This window comes from Bombina bombina, chromosome 1 (genome assembly GCF_027579735.1).
Source record: "Bombina bombina isolate aBomBom1 chromosome 1, aBomBom1.pri, whole genome shotgun sequence".
In the NCBI taxonomy this organism is placed as follows: domain Eukaryota; kingdom Metazoa; phylum Chordata; class Amphibia; order Anura; family Bombinatoridae; genus Bombina; species Bombina bombina.
Window position 1 is genome coordinate 1,488,551,268 of NC_069499.1, and position 19,581 is coordinate 1,488,570,848.

Genomic DNA, 19,581 nt, shown 5'->3' on the forward strand with positions numbered 1-19,581 from the left:
TGTGACTGAGAGAGAGAGTGTGACTGAGAGAGAGTGTGACAGATAGAGAGAGAGAGTGTAACTGAGAGAGAGAGTGTGTGACAGAGAGAGAGAGTGTGACTGAGAGAGAGAGAGAGTGACTGTGAGAGAGAGAGAGTGTGACAGAGAGAGAGAGAGTGTGAGCGAGAGTGTGTGACTGAGAGAGAGTGTGACTGAGAGAGAGAGTGTGACAGAGAGAGAGTGTGACTGAGAGAGAGAGAGTGTGACTGTGAGAGAGAGAGTGACTGAGAGAGAGAGTGTGACTGAGAGAGAGTGTGACTGAGAGAGAGTGTGTGACTGAGAGAGAGAGTGTGACAGAGAGATAGTGTGTGAGAGAGAGAGAGAGAGAGAGAGTGTATATATATATATATATATATATATATATATAAATAAATATATATAAATAATATGTATGTGTGTATGTTTCTCGGGCGTATAAAAGACACTGCCTCACCCGCCTCTGACCTCACTGCACGTCACTGTCTCTCTCTCTCTCTAACCCTCTGTGTATGATTGTGACTCTCTCTCTTTCTCTTTCTCTAACCCTCTGTGTGTGATTGTGTCTCTCTCTCTTTCTCTCTCTCTCTCTCTCTAACCCTCTGTGTATGATTGTGTCTCTCTCTCTTTCTCTCTCTCTAACCCTCTGTGTGTGATTGTGTCTCTCTCTTTCTCTCTAACCCTCTGTGTGTGATTGTCTCTCTTTCTCTCTCTCTAACCCTCTGTGTGTGATTGTGTCTCTCTTTCTCTCTCTCTAACCCTCTGTGTGTGATTGTGTCTCTCTCTTTTTCTCTCTCTCTAACCCTCTGTGTGTGATTGTTTCTCTCTCTCTTTCTCTCTAACCCTCTGTGTCTCCCCCCGTCTCTCTCTCCCTCTCCCCCGAGTGCTTTTCTGTGTTTCTGTCTACCTTTTATTTATTTAATTAATTAATTGGTAGTGCCATCTGATGGTGTGGCTTTATTAAAAGGGGTGAGGTCAAGCGCCCCACCATCTTTAAATTTCACCAGCCGCCACTGGATCAAGACATTTTTATATTTACTGAATAATGAAAGAATCTATAAGCATAATTTGCAGCATTAAAGTAAAAAGTATGTTTTAAACATATTTTTATGGGCATGGATTTCTAGATCTCATAATCAGAGCAAGCATTTTGTTATCTGGCAAGAGTTTCTGTTACAATCCTTTAGACTAAAATCAGATGTTTACTAAGTTGACCAGTTTTCCAAGACACCATTTAAAGGGACATGAAACCCATATGTTTTATTTCATGATTTAGAAAGAGCATGCAATTTTAAATAACTTTCCAATTTACATCTAATATCTAATTTTCTTCATTCTTTTGATATCCTATGTTGAAAATCATATCTAAATATGCTCAGTAGCTGCTGATTGGTGGCTGCACATAGATACCTCATGTGATTGGCTCACCCATGTACATTGTTATTTCTTCAACAAAGGATATCTAAAGAATGAAGGCATATCCTAGCCACTGCCTCACCAGCCTGTGACGTCACTGCACGTCACTGGTGCAGTGTGTGTGTGAATGTGTAAAACTGTACATGTGTATGTTGTGCAGTGTGTGTGAATGTTTGTGTACATGTGTATGTTGTGCAGTGTGTGTGAATGTTTGTGTACATGTGTATGTTGTGCAGTGTGTGTGTGTGTGAATGTGTACAACTGTACATGTGTATGTTGTGCAATGTGCAGTGTGAATGTGTACAACTGTACATGTGTATGTTGTGCAGTGTGTGTGTGAATGTGTACAACTGTACATGTGTATGTTGTGCAGTGTGTGTGTGTGTGAATGTTTGTGTACATGTGTGTGTTGTGCAGTGTGTGTGTGTGAATGTGTACAACTGTACATGTGTATGTTGTGCAGTGTGTGTGTGAATGTGTACAACTGTACATGTGTATGTTGTGCAGTGTGTGTGTGAATGTGTACAACTGTACATGTGTATGTTGTGCAGTGTGTGTGTGAATGTGTACAACTGTACATGTGTATGTTGTGCAGTGTGTGTGTGTGAATGTGTACAACTGTACATGTGTATGTTGTGCAGTGTGTGTGTGAATGTTTGTGTACATGTGTATGTTGTGCAGTGTGTGTGTGAATGTGTACAACTGTACATGTGTATGTTGTGCAGTGTGTGTGTGAATGTTTGTGTACATGTGTATGTTGTGCAGTGTGTGTGTGAATGTGTACAACTGTACATGTGTATGTTGTGCAATGTGTGTGTGTGTGAATGTGTACAACTGTACATGTGTATGTTGTGCAATGTGTGTGTGTGAATGTGTACAACTGTACATGTGTATGTTGTGCAATGTGTGTGTGTGAATGTGTACAACTGTACATGTGTATGTTGTGCAGTGTGTGTGTGTGTATGTTTGTGTACATGTGTGTGTTGTGCAGTGTGTGTGTGTGAATGTGTACAACTGTACATGTGTATGTTGTGCAGTGTGTGTGAATGTGTGTGTGAATGTGTACATGTGTGTGTGTGAGAATGTTTGTGTACATGTGTATGTTGTGCAGTGTGTACTAATAGTGTACGCTCTGCACTATGTACCTCCTTCTATAACTTGTTTACCATAACCATAGGCAGCTCCTCTTACTGTTACTCACCTATACATGATCTTTGTCATACAGGAACCCCACACACGGGTGTAAATGACGTGAAGAAATAAAGGCACTTTTGTGCAAATGGACACAAATGTCTTTATTATAGTGATAGGTCCTGTCCAAAAACAGTTTTTGGACCTATCAGTATAATAAAGAATGATGTGTTCATTTGCACAGAAGTGCTGTTGTTTCTTCATGTCATTTAACTGACTTTAAGGGTGAGCAGGACCCCTACAACAGCGTGCAGGGTGCTCTCTGAAAAAGTATTTGTGAAAGTTTCTAAAGAAATTGGGTGCTGAACTCATTCTATTTGTTTTCAACCACACACACTGGCACAGTGACAGCCCCAGTCTTTAGGGGCTACATAAAATTATAATTTCAAATGCAATCAAAATACTAATAGGACAATGCCAGTGGAAGGTACAGAAGTCTGATAATAACCATTACCATGCACACAAATAGTAGCCTGCAATTCGTATAACTCCAGGTTTTAACCACTTAGCCAGAAAGAGATGCAAAACATTACATTCCATGGCAACTCATTGGAAACCAAGAGGTTAAGTGCTGTAACAGAAATTAAATTCTAAAAATAAATGCCCATTAAATTATATATTTAATCCCAAATTAAAAATATACTTTATATCATTGGGTATTAATGATGTAATTACTTTAGTAATATTGACTAATTCACTAAAGTGAATTGTCTTTATGAGGTAATGAAGAGAGATGCTCTACATAATGGGGCAGTAGATGCTGTCTGATGAACTGGGACATGAGGTATTCACTATAAGTAATGGAGTACTGACTTTTTATAGAGGAGTAAAAATATGTATTCAGTGCCTGAAAATGAAGTAATGATTGATGAGATAAGTGCAAAATCCATAAAGATCTGTTACTCATTTCAAGATGGCTTCCCTAAGTATATTTATTAAATAGTGACTTGTGCTTAGTTTTATGATTTTGTCTTACCCCGGTACCCGCAGATACTAATTGTAACTTATTTAATAATAGTTTCATGTACCTTACAAATAGAAAGAAATGCGTGGCTTATTACAAGGTGGCTGTTGTTCTGTACATAAACAGTTATGTGTTTTTCAAGATGTCTGTGTTCACCTCTAGATGGATGCCTGAAGTGCCTGTACATTATTCTAAGATGATTTTATCTGCCCTAATCATGATAGAAAGCTAACTGTGCTTTATCCAAAGTTGCCTTGAATCTAGATAGTTGTATGTGCCTTTTTCCAAGATTGTCAAACTGTGGTTTATCTCTAGATAGCTTCCTGTGCCCCTTTCAAAGATGGCTACCTATGCTTACACCTAGTTAGCTACTTGTGCCTTATACCTAGTGTGCATGTAGTGTGTGTGTCAGCGGGCAGAGTATGTGTGCTTTATTCTCCAGGTAATCAACACATTGCAGATGAGCTGGCGCTTTAGTGCAGTGCTTTTCAACTGCGGTCCACTCCTTAAGTACCCCCAAACAGGCCAATCAGCTGATCAGTAACACCATGGTTACTTACCTGCTCTCACCAATTAGCTTTTGTTTTTTTTATCTGTGCACTGGATCAGCTGTAATAAAACCTGCCCTATTGGGGGTACTTGAGGACCGCAGTTGAGAAACAATTGATTTAGTGTCTGTCTTGTATGTGTGTGTTGTAAAGAATGATAATTGCCATTGTACAACCTAATTTAACTGTAAATTTAAGCTACCTCTACTGGGTTCATATATTTGTCTCAACAGCATATCATTGCCAGTAGTGCCTCACTAGCCTCTGACCTCACCGCACGTCACTGTCCACAACTATATACTTTATATTACGGACGTGTGTAATATGTTGCCGCTTTTTAAATAAACAATAATAAAATAATAATCCATTATCATTTAGCACCAACGAAAGTCTTACTGATGCCTTTAAATTTGAGCACTGGAATCTATTTATAATTTTAAAAATAATATTGTTCCCTACTGCTGTTGTTTTCCTATTGCCGTCTGTAAAATCTTCTGTAATGCATTTTGAGAACGTTTATAAAGTACCTACTTTTATTAGTATTCAAAAATATTAACATATAATGTTGTTTTTAAGTTGCCTTTGTAAAAGGTCTGTCTTTGTAATACGTGACAACAGTTTCTGCACTAGCAACTATTAAAGGGACATTACACAAAATAAAAGCTAGATAGAATGATCCATTCAAAGAAAATATTAGACTGAGAATAACATGTAGATGTATGTTTTATTGTTTCATTAGCAGTTTAAAAATATTGACAAAATCAGTGTAAAGTTTTAGCATCCATAAAACAATGGGAGCTGCCATGTTGTAACTAAGGTTACCTTCGCTGCTGTGACCAATTAGGGAGAGTTATAAATAGGTCACAAGGGTGTGCAACCAATGGATGTGTGGTATATAAGTGCTTTGCACCTCCATTTCTAATAGGAACTGAAAAGCTCACAATGTCATATTGGAATTACAGGAAAAGTGAACAAAATAAATAATGAAAGTATATTGCAGATGTTTTTTTCATATATATATATAATTTATAATTTTATATTACCATCTCAAAGGCCTAGATTTAGAGTTTTGTCGGTAACGACCCGCGTAGCTAACGCTGGCTTTTTTCTGGCCGCACCTTTAAAATAACTCTGGTATTGAGAGTCCACAGAATGGCTGCGTTAGGCTCCAAAAAGGGAGCGTACAGGCATATTTAACGCCACTGCAACTCTCGATACCAGAGTTGCTTACGGACGCGGCCAGCCTCAAAAACGTGCTTGTGCACGATTCCCCCATAGAAAACAATGGGGCTGTTTGAGCTGAAAAAAAAACTAACACCTGCAAAAAAGCCGCGTTCAGCTCCTAACGCAGCCCCATTGTTGTCTATGGGGAAACACTTCCTACGTCTGCACCTAACACCCTAACATGTACCCCGAGTCTAAACACCCCTAACCTTACACTTATTAACCCCTATTCTGCCGCCCCCGCTATCGCTGACCCCTGCATATTATTTTTAACCCCTAATCTGCCGCTCCGTAAACCGCCGCTACTTACATTATCCCTATGTACCCCTAATCTGCTGCCCCTAACACCGCCGACCCCTATATTATATTTATTAACCCCTAATCTGCCCCCCACAACGTCGCCTCCACCTGCCTACACTTATTAACCGGACCGCACCGCTATTATAATAAAGTTATTAACCCCTAATCCGCCTCACTAACCCTATAATAAATAGTATTAACCCCTAATCTGCCCTCCCTAACATCGCCGACACCTAACTTCAAACATTAACCCCTAATCTGCCGACTGGAGCTCACCGCTATTCTAATAAATGTATTAACCCCTAAAGCTAAGTCTAACCCTAACACTAACACCCCCTAAGTTAAATATAATTTAAATCTAACTAAATAAATTAACTCTTATTAAATAAATTATTCCTATTTAAAGCTAAATACTTACCTGTAAAATAAACCCTAATATAGCTACAATATAAATTATATTTATATTATAGCTATTTTAGGATTTATATTTATTTTACAGGTAACTTTGTATTTATTTTAACCAGGTACAATAGCTAAAATAGTTAAAATAATTACAAAATTACCTGTAAAATAAATCCTAACCTAAGTTACAATTAAACCTAACACTACACTATCAATAAATTAATTAAATACAATATCTACAAATAAATACAATGAAATAAACTAACTAAAGTACAAAAAATAAAAAAGAACTAAGTTACAAAAAATTAAAAAATATTTACAAACATCAGAAAAATATTACAACAATTTTAAACTAATTACACCTACTCCATGATCCGGCTGAAGTCTTCTATCAACGGCATCTTCAATCTTCTTTCTTCCGGATCCATCTTGCAGACCTCCGACGCGGAACATCCTGCTGGCCCGATGGACTACCGACGAATGAAGGCTCCTTTAAGGGACGTCATCCAAGATGGCGTCCCTCGAATTCCGATTGGCTGATAGGATTCTATCAGCCAATCGGAATTAAGGTAGGAAAATTCTGATTGGCTGATGGAATCAGCCAATCAGAATCAAGTTCAATCCGATTGGCTGATCCGATCATCCAATCAGATTGAGCTCGCATTCTATTGGCTGTTCCGATCAGCCAATAGAATGCGAGCTCAATCTGATTGGCTGATCGGATCGGCCAATCGGATTGAACTTGATTCTGATTGGCTGATTCCATCAGCCAATCAGAATTTTCCTACCTTAATTCCGATTGGCTGATAGAATCCTATCAGCCAATCGGAATTCGAGGGACGCCATCTTGGATGACGTCCCTTAAAGGAACCGTCATTTGTCGGGAAGTCGTCGGAAGAAGAGGACGGATCCGCGCTGGAGGTCTTCAAGATGGAGCCGGTCGTCATCGGATGAAGATAGAAGATGCCGCTTGGATCAAGATGGTTGCTGGTCCGGATCGCCTCTTCTTCCCGGATAGGATGAAGACTTTGGAGCCTCTTCTGGACCTCTTCAGCCGCCGGATGATGGATGTCTAGCCCCCGCTTGGGTTGGATGAAGATTTTGGAGCCAGGACCGATCGGTGATACCCGGTGAAGTGAAGATAAGGTAGGAAGATCTTCAGGGGCTTAGTGTTAGGTTTATTTAAGGGGGGTTTGGGTTAGATTAGGGGTATGTGGGTGGTGGGTTGTAATGTTGGGGGGGGGTATTGTATGTGTTTTTTTACAGGCAAAAGAGCTGAATTTCTTGGGGCATGCCCCGCAAAGGGCCCTGTTCAGGGCTGGTAAGGTAAAAGAGCTTTGAACTTTAGTAATTTAGAATAGGGTAGGGCATTTTTTTATTTTGGGGGTTTTTGTTATTTTATTAGGGGGCTTAGAGTAGGTGTAATTAGTTTAAAATTGTTGTTATTTTTTCTAATGTTTGTAAATATTTTTTTATTTTTTGTAACAGTTCTTTTTTATTTTTTGTACTTTAGTTAGTTTATTTAATTGTAGTTATTTGTAGGAATTGTATTTAATTTATTTATTGATAGTGTAGTGTTAGGTTTAATTGTAGATAATTGTAGGTATTTTATTTAATTAATTTAATGATAGTATAGTGTTAGGTTTAATTGTAACTTAGGTTAGGATTTATTTTACAGGTAATTTTGTTATTATTTTAACTAGGTAACTATTAAATAGTTCTTAACTATTTAATAGCTATTGTACCTGGTTAAAATAAATACAAAGTTGCCTGTAAAATAAATATTAATCCTAAAATAGCTACAATGTAATTATAATTTATATTGTAGCTATATTAGGGTTTATTTTACAGGTAAGTATTTTGCTTTAAATAGGAATAAGTTATTTAATAAGAGTTAATTTATTTCGTTAGAATAAAATTATATTTAACTTAGGGGGGTGTTAGGGTTAGGGTTAGAATTAGCTTTAGGGGTTAATAAATTTAATAGAGTAGCGGTGAGGTCCGGTCGGCAGATTAGGGGTTAATAATTGAAGTTAGGTGTCGGCGATGTTAGGGAGGGCAGATTAGGGGTTAATACTATGTATTATAGGGTTAGTGAGGCGGGAGTGAGGCGGATTAGGGGTTAATAACTTTATTATAGTAGCAGTGAGATCCGCTCGGCAGATTAGGGGTTAATAAGTGTAGGCAGGTGGAGGCGACGTTGAGGGGGGCAGATTAGGGGTTAATAAATATAATATAGGGGTCGGCGGTGTTAGGGGCAGCAGATTAGGGGTACATAGCTATAATGTAGGTGGCGGCGCTTTGCGGTCGGCAGATTAGGGGTTAATTATTGTAGGTAGCTGGCGGCGACGTTGTGGGGGGCAGGTTAGGGGTTAATAAATATAATATAGGGGTCGGCGGTGTTAGGGGCAGCAGATTAGGGGTACATAAGTATAACGTATGTGGCAGTCGGCAGATTAGGGGTTAAAAATATTTAATTGAGTGGCGGCGATGTGGGGGGACCTCAGTTTAGGGGTACATAGGTAGTTTATGGGTGTTAGTGTACTTTAGAGCACAGTAGTTAAGAGCTTTATGAACCGGCGTTAGCCCAGAAAGCTCTTAACTACTGACTTTTTTCTGCGGCTGGAGTTTGGTCGTTAGATTTCTAACGCTCACTTCAGACACGACTCTAAATACCAGAGTTAGGAAGATCCCATTGAAAAGATAGGATACGCAATTGACGTAAGGGGATCTGCAGTATGGAAAAGTCGCGGCTGAAAAGTGAGCGTTAGACCCTTTAATCACTGACTCCAAATACCGGCGATAGCCTAAAACCAGCGTTAGGAGCCTCTAACGCTGGTTTTCACGGCTACCGCCAAACTCCAAATCTAGGCCAAAGTTTGCAATGTCCCTTTTAATAGCAATAAATTAAACTATTAATAAATGATGTGGGTTTTTAAATTACTTTTGTAAAAAAATAAATAAATAAACAAACGGTCCCTGTAATGCGTTTGCTAGGAGGTTTATAAATTGTTTATTTTTATTCCAATTTGTGTGTTAGTAACAGTTTAAGAGTTTCTCACTCCAATAGATAATGAAGTGGTGCAGCATTTATAAACAATGTATCTTCCTCACTGTTATAAAACTGCATATTATGTTACAACCATACATGAGTAGAGAGCCAGAGATTACTCTGAAATAACAGGTTGTGCCCAGACATAATTTCAATATTTAACTATGTTTTAACATAATTAACATTAACAGGTCTGCTTTGCCTGTAGTTTCAGCTTATTTTTATAGGCTTCAGAACAACAGGTGATAGGTTTAGTGTGCAAAACCAGCTAGTTCAAATTCAAAAATAAACATGAAGGTACAATTTCACATACAGTTAATATTCTGCTCTATAGTAGTTCTAACAAGTCATATGAAAAGACATTAAAGGGAAACAAATTTTATAGTTATCTTGAGATAATAACCTACGGTTGTGTAAATTAAGGATAACTTCAGCAGAGCTAAGTATCACCTAAGTACGAGTTTTGCATTGCGGCTTTTAACACTGAAAAAATGGCAATTTCAGTGTAAAAGCAGTAACGCCGCAATTGGGAGTCGTGTCGGTATAGCTATACCGCAAGCATTTTAGCCTGCAACACAACGTCAATCCCGCACTCAAAAAAATGAAGTTTTTTCTGGGATTTGCATATCGCCGGTATTACAGGTTGTGCGGTGAGGCTAAAATGCTTGCGTTACAGCCTATACCGACACGATCTATACCGCCATCTGAAAGCAGTAGTTATGGATTTTGAGTAACAAAAATGTTTCACAAAACTCATAACTAAAATGTTACAAAGTACACTAACACCCATAAACTACCTATTAACCCCTACACCGCCACCCTCCCGCATCGCAAACACTATATTAAACCTAATCTGCCGCCCACATCACGACTATTCAATAAAGTTATTAACCCCAATCTGCCACATCACCAACACTATTTAAATATATTAACCCCTATTCCCCCACACCCCGACATTGCCGCCACTATAATAAAGTTTTTAACCCTTATTCCGCCGCTACTAAATAAAGCTATTAACCCCTAAACCTCCAGGACTCCCACATCTCTGCCACTAAATAAACCTATTAACCCCTAAACGGCCGCCCCCCCACATCGCAAAACACTAAATTAAACTGTTAACCCCTAAACCTAACATTAAACTATAAATTAACCTAACATAAATAATCTAATAAAATAAAAATACTACCAATTAAAATATCTAAATTACAAATTTTAAAAAAACTAACACTAAAAAAAAAATTACAAATCTAAATTACAAATAAAAAAATAAAAAAATCCTCCGAAAAATTAAAAAAATCTGTTTACCAAAAATAATTAACACTAAAATCCCGAAAAATAAAAAACACTAAGATTACAAAAAATAAACGAAATTAACAAAAATAAAAACAATTACACTAAATCTAATAGCCCTATAAAAATAAAAAAGCCCTCCCAAAATAAAAACATCCCCTAGCCTACAATAAAATATCAATAGCCCTTAAAAGGGCCTTTAGTAGGGCATTGCCCTAAAGAAATCAGCTCTTTTACCTGTAAAAAAATACAGAGTCCCCCCCCCCCCGCAAAAAAACACCACCCAACCAACCCCCCAAAATAAAAAACCTAACTCTAAAATAAACCTAAGCTACCCATTGCCCCTAAAGAGGCATTTGTATGGGCATTGCCTTTAAAAGGGCATTCAGCTCTTTTGCATTGCCCTGTTCAAATCAGCCTCATAACTCATAATTAAAATGTTACAAAGTACACTAACACCCAAAAACTACCTGTTAACCCCTAAACCGCCACCCTCCCGCATCACAAACACTATATTAAACCTATTAACCCCTAATCTGCCGACCACCCACATCGCGACTAGTCAATAAAGTTATTAACCCCTAATCTGCTGCCCACCCACATCGCCAACACTATTTAAATATATTAACCGCTATTCTCCCACACCCCGACATCACTGCCACTATAATAAAGTTTTTAACCCTTATTCCGCCACTCCACTACCAAATAAAGCTATTAACCCCTAAACCTTTGAAACCTAAAGAAATCAGCTCTTTTACCTGTAAAAAAAACCACCACCCAACCAACTCCCCAAAATAAAAAAACCTAACTCTAAACTAGACCTAAGCTACCCATTGCCCCTGTATGGGCATTGCCCTTAAAAGGGCATTTAGCACTTTTGCATTGCCCTTAAAGGGGCATTTAGTTTTTTTTCAAAGCCCAAAGCCCTAATCTAAAAAAAAAACACCCCCAAAAAAAAACTAACCCCTGAATATCTACTCATGGTTTCTGAAGACCAGACATCCATCTCCATCCAGGCGGTGAGGTCTTCATCCATCCCGGGGGCGTCTTCTATCTTCATCGCAAAAGTTCAAGAAAATGGCAGCACCACCTTGATATGCAAGAAATCCTCTTTATTCTTTGTGTAGGAGCAGGTACAAAATGACTACGTTTCGGGTCATATACCCTTAGTCATGTTTTTGACATAACTAAGGGTATGTGACCCGAAACATAGTCATTTTGAAGAGGATTTCTTGCATATCAAGGTGGTGCTGCCATTTTCTTGAACTTTTGTATTATCCAAAGGTTTTTGCAGTGACCTGTGGACATGCACACCTGTTTGTTTGTTGTGCTGGATTACATTGGATTTTTCTATCTTCATTCCGGCCGCACGGAGCAGAGCCATCCTGGAAGCTGAAGACATTGTGTGCGGAGCGTCCTCAAGGTAGCCGTTTCAAAATGGTGTACCTTGCACTCCTATTGGCTAATTTGATTCTTCAAATTCAAATCAGCCAATAGGATGAGAGCTTCTAAAATCCTTTTGGCTGTTCAAAACAGCCAATAGGATGAGAGTTTCTGAAATCCTGTTGGCTGTTCAAAACAGCCAATAGGATGAGAGCTACTGAAATCCTATAAGCTGTTCAAATCAGCCAATAGGATTTCAGTAGCTCTCATCCTATTGGCTGTTTTGAACAGCCAATAGGATTTCAGAAGCTCTCATCCTATTGGCTGATTTGAATTTGAAGAATCAAATCAGCTAATAGGAATGCAAGGTACGCCATTTAGAAATGGCTACCTTGCATTCAACTTCAGTGTACGGCGGCGACCGTATGAAGAGAACACTCCTCGCAGGATTCTTTGGCTTCCAGGATGGCTCTGCTCCGCGCTGCCAGGATGAAGATAGAAGACGCCCCCAGTATGGATGAAGACCTTGCCGCCTGGATGAAAACCTCGCCGCCTGAATGGAGATAATTGTCCGGACTTCTTTTAATTTTTTTGGGTGGGTTTTTTTTTTTTTAGATTAGGGCTTTGGGCTTTAAAAAATTTTCGTAGGATTTTTTTTTTTTTTTGTTGTAATTTAGATTTTTAATATTTTTTTCTTAGTGTTATTTTTTTTTTAATTTGTAATTTAGTCATTTTAATTGGTAGTATTTTTTGTTTTATTAGATTAGTTATGTTAGGTTAAGTTATAGTTTAATGTGAGGTTTATATTTATTTCACAGGTAAGTTTTTATTTATTTAAATAGTGTTATATAGTAATTTTAATTTAAAGTTAGGGGGTGTTAGGTTTAGGGGTTAATAGTTTAATTTAGTGTTTTGTGATGTGGGGGTCGGCAGTTTAGGGGTTAATATGTTTATTTAGTGGCCGAGCTGTGGGAGGCCGGTGGTTTATGGGGTAAATAGGTTTATTTAGTGGCGGAGATGTGGGAGGCTGGAGGTTATGGGGTTAATAACTTTATTATAGATGTCGGGGAGTGGTGGATTAGGGGTTAATAGCTTTTATTAGTGTCGGCGATGTCAGGGACAGCAGATTAGGGGTTAATAACTTTATTTTGGTGTCAGAGATGTTGGGGCGGCAGATTAGGGGTGTTTAGACTTGGGGTGTTAGGTTTAAATGTAACTTTTTTTCCCCATAGACATCAATGGGGATTGCGTTACGGTTATTTTTAATTCCGCAATCGCAGGTGTAAGGTATTTTTCTAACAGTCTCTCCCTATTGCTGTCTATGTGGGAAAGCGTGCATGAGCACGTCAAAGCAGCCCTTGGCTTTTGTGCGGTATGGAGCTTAATGCCACCATATCGCACGCACAAGGAGGCTTTTCAGAAACTCATAATGGCAGCCCTATGGAGGGTGAAATAACGCAACTTTTGTTGCGTTCATTTCGCACCCTGTTTAGCGCAAAACTCGCATCTAGGTATATGTTAGTTATCTGCTCTTTACCTAAAATGTTTAGTTTTCTATTTTGTATTACTGTCTTTGTATCTTATTATCTCTCAATAAATCAGTCTATTATATAAGTTTGTGTTTGCTTTGAGAACATATCTGATCTATCAAAATTTAGAACACACTTTATCAACCCTCAGTCCGGCATGATCCGATCAGCGGATCATGTCCGACAGACATCACTGAATGCGGAGAGAAATACACTCTCCGCATTCAGCATTGCACCAACAGTTCTTGTGAACTGCTGGTGCAACCCCGCCCCCTGCAGATTCGCTGCCAATCGGCCGCTAGCAGGGGCTGTCAATCAACCCGATCGTATTTGATCGGGTTGATTTCCCTCGATGTCTGTCTGCTGCCTCAGAGCAGGACAGATTATGGAGCAGCGGTCTGAAGGCTCACCAGAAACACGGCCTTCAAGCTCCATACAGAACTTGATAAAAAGGCCGCAATATTTGTCCATTTAAACAGGACAACATTAAAAGCTCAACTGGAGCTTCTATGGATTTAAAAGATATTTCATTGTGTAGATTGCACTTTAAATAGACCAAGGTTTTCATAGAGAAAGATACTGCATTGCATAAGCAACGTATAAATAAATGAATCCACTTCAAATGTATTACAATATAAGCAACAATTATTTTTTTCATCTAAAAATGTTTAACAAATTCTGTGCATCTAAGGAATGCTGTTTAGTATCAAAATCTATCTATTAACACTTAATCAAAGAATTCTCTTGCGACAAACATTCAGTTCATATGAAGCCTATTTTACTTGGAATTGGTTATTTCCTGTTAAGTGAACCAGCTGGGTTAGATTACTGATTGGCTGTAAAGTTATTTCAATACTTAAAGGGATATTCTAATAAACATGTCATTTCACATATTTTTAATCGGGACATTATACACTCATTTTTTCTTTGCATATATGTTTTGTAGATGATCTATTTATATAGCCCATAAAGTTTGATTTTTTTAAAAATGTATAGTTTTGCCTATTTTTAAATAACATTGCTCTGATTTTCAGACTCCTAACCAAGCCCCAAAGTTTGATGTGAATACCGTCAGCTACCTTCTCCAGCTTGCTCCTGTTTGTGTAAAGGGTCTTTTCATATGCAAAAGAAGGGGGAGGGGGAGTGTCTTATTTCCCACTTGCAATGGGCTTTCCAGCTAACTTTTCAACATAGCTAAACTGAAAGTTTCTAAGTAAGTCTTTAAACCGTTTTATACTGGACTTTTATATCAGTATCTGGGCATCTTTATATAGTGTCTATTACATGCAGTTATATGAAAATGAGTGCATACTGTCCCTTTAACGTTGTGTTTAAACCCACACAAAAGGATTAAATACATTGGAAAATGCCCTCTCCAGAGCCTTGATCATTACAGCTCCTGAACAGGAAATTGCCAGATACTATATGAAACAGCCAGTCCTGATTGGCAATTGTTGCAGCTCCCAAATGGAACTTAAGTTATGTGTTTAATACCTTTGCACGTGTTAAACACATAGGGCTATATCATCAGAACTGTGATTATGTGTGGCACATTACTTTGCACTCCACCTTGTATTTTTTAGCATCATTATGTCCATTTAATCGTACCACACTATCGGCTAGATTATGAGTTTTGCGTTATGAGGGGTGCGGTACTAACTTGCACATAATTGTCACCACTCACTTACCTACAGCGCTGGTATTACAGGTTTTTATAAACCCGGCGTTAAAAGGCAAGAAGTGAGCGTAGAGCAAAATTGAGCTCCATACCGCACTTCAATACCAGCGCTGCTTAAGTCAGCGGTGAGCTGGTTTTATGTGTTCGTGCACGATTTCCCTATAGACATCAATGGGGAGAGCTGGTTGAAAAAAAGTCTAACACCTGCAAAAAAGCAGCGTAAAGCTCCGTAATGCAGCCCCATTGATTCCTATGGGGAAACAAAAGGTATGTTTACACCTAACATGAACCCCGAGTCTAAACACCCCTAATCTTACACTTATTAACCCATAATCTGCCGCCCCTGACATCACCTACACCTACATTATACTTATTAACCCCTAATCTGCCGCCTCCAACGTCGCAGCCACTATAATAAACATATTAACCCCTAAACCGCCGCACTCCTGCCTCGCAAACACTAGTTAAATATTATTAACCCCTAATCTGCCGTCCCCAACGTCGGCGCCACTATATTAAATTTATTAACCCCTAAACCTAACTCTAACCCTAACACCCCCTAACTTAAATATAATTAACATAAATCTAAATAAAACCTACAATTAATAACTAAATAATTCCTATTTAAAACTAAATACTTACATGTAAAATAAACCCTAAACTAGCTACAATATAACTAATATTTATTGGGTGGGTTTTATTTTTAGGTTAGGGCTTGGGCTGCAATAGAGCTAAATGCCCTTTAAAGGGCAATGCCCATCCAAATGCCCTTTTCAGGGCAATGGGGAGCTTAGGTTTTTTAGTTAGGGTTTTAGTTGTGGGGTTTGGTTGTGTGGGTGGTGGGTTTTACTGTTGGGGGGGTTGTTTGTATTAAAGAGCTGATTTCTTTGGGGCAATGCCCCGCAAAAGGCCCTTTTAAGGGCTATTGGTAGTTTAGTTTAGGCTAGGTGTTTTTTTTTATTTTGGGGGGGCTTTTTTTTATTTTGATAAGATTAGGTGTAAATAATTTAAATATCTTGTAATTTGTTTTTTATTTTGTGTAATGTAGTGTTTGTTTTTTTTGTAATTTAGGTAATTGTATTTAATTTATTTAATTGTATTTAATTTAGGTAATTTATTTAATTGTAGTGTAGTGTTAGGTGTTAGTGTAACTTAGGTTAGGTTTTATTTTACAGGTAAATTTATATTTATTTTAGCTAGGTAGTTAGTAAATAGTTAATAACTATTTAGTAACTATTCTACCTAGTTAAAATAAATACAAACTTGCCTGTGAAATAAAAATAAAACTTAAGATAGATACAATATAACTATTGTAGCTAGCGTATGGTTTATTTTATAGGTAAGTATTTAGTTTTAAATAGGAATTATTTAGGTAATGATAGTAGGTTTTATTTAGATTTATTTTAATTATATTTAAGTTAGGGGGTGTTAGGGTTAGACTTAGGTTTAGGGGTTAATACATAAAGTATAGTGATGGCGACGTTGGGGGCAGCAGATTATGGGTTAATAAATGTAGGTAGGTGGCGGCGATGTTAGGGACAGCAGATTAGGGGTTAATAATATTTAACTAATGTTTGCGAGAGTGCGGCGGTTTAGGGGTTAATATGTTTATTATAGTGGGGGCGAAGTCGGGAGCGGCAGATTAGGGGTTAATAGTTTTATTTTAGTGTTTGCGATGCGGGAGGGCCTCGGTTTTGGGGTTAATAGGTAGTTTATGGGTGTTAGTGCACTTTTTAGCACTTTAGTTATGAGTTTTATGCTACAGCTTTGTAGTGTAAAACTCATAACTACTGACTTTAGAATGCGTTACGAATCTTGCGGGATAGGCTGTACCGCTCACTTTTTGGCCTCGAAAAAAAAGCTTGTAATACCGGCACTATAGAAGTCCCATTGAAAATAGACTATACGTAAATTGCGTAAGATGATTTGCGGTAAGGACAAAAAAGAGTGCGGGACAGCTGTACCTACAAGACTCGTAATAGCAGCGGTAGTGAAAAGCAGCGTTATGAGCCTTAACGCTGCTTTTTTACTCATAACGCAAAACTCGTAATCTAGCCGTATGTTATGAGGTTCCAGCACTAAATTATAAAAAATACTGTTAATCAATAATAGTTAATCAAATAAAGAAATAGCTTAATGCAAGCAAGAGATCATATTTCTTAGTATTCTTTAAATCAAACTCTTACGTTTTTCTGTATTCTGTTTTTGATATCCACAAAAAAGCATCAGATATTAATTTAGTATTATAAATAATAAATATGTTGAGCTGTTGTCATACAATGTGCAAATACTAAAACAATGCTTAACCATTTAGCAAAAAAAAGTGTAATCAAACAAAAATGTAGGCTTATTTTTCAGTCGCTATTTCAAACTATAGATTAGAATAAAAAGTATTTATTTTCTGTGATATCTTTGGATTGTTTGTGTAGAGAGAGCCCATTGCTGGGTCAGCAGTTATGTCCTGTAGACTCTAGCAGAACTGCTTCTGTTTTTGTCTAAAAGTCAGTTCAACTCAAAAGGGAAAAAAATAAGGTTCCTTTAGCATATATGTTTGTATTATAATTATTTACTTACCCTGAAAATGTTTGAGGATCTCAGGAAACAATTCAATCACAGTTGAGCAATTCCAGTGCTGGATAAGAAGGGGAAAAAAACAAGTCATATGTGTCTCATCTATGTTCCATGTTCAACTGTTATAGATTATAACTGAATCCAATACAGTTGTGAAATAGTGACGTTCCCCTGAAAATATTCCCACTCTCAGTGCTGGAGCCAGGATTCACTGTCAATTCTGCTAATTTCTTCTGCCCTATAGAACTAGCCCTGCACTAGAACGAAGGGTTAGATGAGGGAGTCAGCAGCTGTATTACTGAGAAGGAACAATGCATTGCTTTCATCACTGGCAGTGGTCAGTTTTTGGAGACTATCCAGAATTTCTTTTATAATGTTGCTGAATGAAACTTACACATATCTAAAACTACTATTGATAACCTAACCTAAATAGTCACTTTAGTACATAGCAATATCATTAATTATGACACTTTTTTTTGCTGCATTTTGCTGTCTGTGCATTTTTTTAGGGGTTAATTTTGTTGTTGTAATTTTTTAAAAACCCAAAGGCTCTTTTCAGAAACATTTAGTTAATTTAATTTTCAGAGCCATTAACCCCTAGCTTGCCGGTGATCACTATATATCACTGGCAGTAGCATAGGTGCACTTTTTTTTTTGCTGCATTTTGCTGTCTGTGCATTTTTTTAGCGGCTAATTTTGTTGTTGTAATTTTTTAAAAACCCAAAGGCTCTTTTCAGAAACATTTAGTTAATTTAATTTAATTTTCAGAGCCATTAACCCCTAGCTTGCCAGTGATCGCTATAAATCACTGGCAGTTGCATAGCTGTACTTTTTTGCTGTCTGTGCATTTTTTTAGGGGTTAATTTTGTTGTTGTAATTTTTTAAAAACCCAAAGGCTCTTTTCAGAAACATTTAGTTAATTTAATTTAATTTTCAGAGCCATTAACCCCTAGCTTGCCAGTGATCGCTATAAATCACTGGCAGTTGCATAGCTGTACTTTTTTGCTGTCTGTGCATTTTTTTAGGGGTTAATTTTGTTGTTGTAATTTTTTTAAAACCCAAAGGCTCTTTTCAGAAACATTTAGTTAATTTAATTTAATTTTCAGAGCCATTAACCCCTAGCTTGCCAGTGATCGCTATAAATCACTGGCAGTAGCATAGCTGTACTTTTTTGCTAGTTAATTTAGTTAATTAATTTAGTTAATTTAATTTAATTTTCAGAGCCATTAACCCCTAGCTTGCCAGTGATCGCTATAAATCACTGGCAGTTGCATAGCTGTACTTTTTTGCTGTCTGTGCATTTTTTTTAGGGGTTAATTTTGTTGTTGTAATTTTTTAAAAACCCAAAGGCTCTTTTCAGAAACATTTAGTTAATTTAATTTAATTTTCAGAGCCATTAACCCCTAGCTTGCCAGTGATCGCTATAAATCACTGGCAGTAGCATAGCTGTACTTTTTTGCTAGTTAATTTAGTTAATTAATTTAGTTAATTTAATTTAATTTTCAGAGCCATTAACCCCTAGCTTGCCAGTGATCGCTATAAATCACTGGCAGTTGCATAACTGTATTTTTTTGCTGTCTGTGCATTTTTTTAGGGGTTAATTTTGTTGTTGTAATTTTTTAAAAACCCAAAGGCTCTTTTCAGAAACATTTAGTTAATTTAATTTTCAGAGCCATTAACCCCTAGCTTGCCAGTGATCGCTATAAATCACTGGCAGTAGCATAGCTGTACTTTTTGCTAGTTAATTTAGTTAATTAATTTAGTTAATTTAATTTTTTTTAGTAATTGTTTTCTGTGACAGATACAAAAATGTCACAGAAAAGATATAGTGCTGAGGAGACGTATGCCATCCTTGCGTCAGAGTCAGATGCCTCTATTTTTGACTCAGACCCCAATTTTGACCCTGCCATGTGCTCAGATACATCACTAGATGCAGTCTCAACTGATAGTGATGTATCTGTGGCTGCTAGCCCCCCTGCCAGCCCCCCTGCTACCCCCCCTGCCAGCCCCCCTGCTAG

General features: G+C 37.6%; 1 protein-coding gene across 1 annotated transcript in view; it reads right to left on the minus strand.

Annotated features, from left to right (window-relative positions):
* The window catches only part of LOC128653797 (ABC-type organic anion transporter ABCA8), a 669,484-nt gene extending 651,783 nt beyond the window's left edge, over window positions 1–17,701 (minus strand). The window contains exon 1 of the mRNA XM_053707306.1: window positions 17,567–17,701. The gene's annotated coding sequence lies outside the window, so the exon portion shown is untranslated. The remainder of the gene's footprint in view (window positions 1–17,566) is intronic.
* Window positions 17,702–19,581: the final 1,880 nt, after the last annotated feature.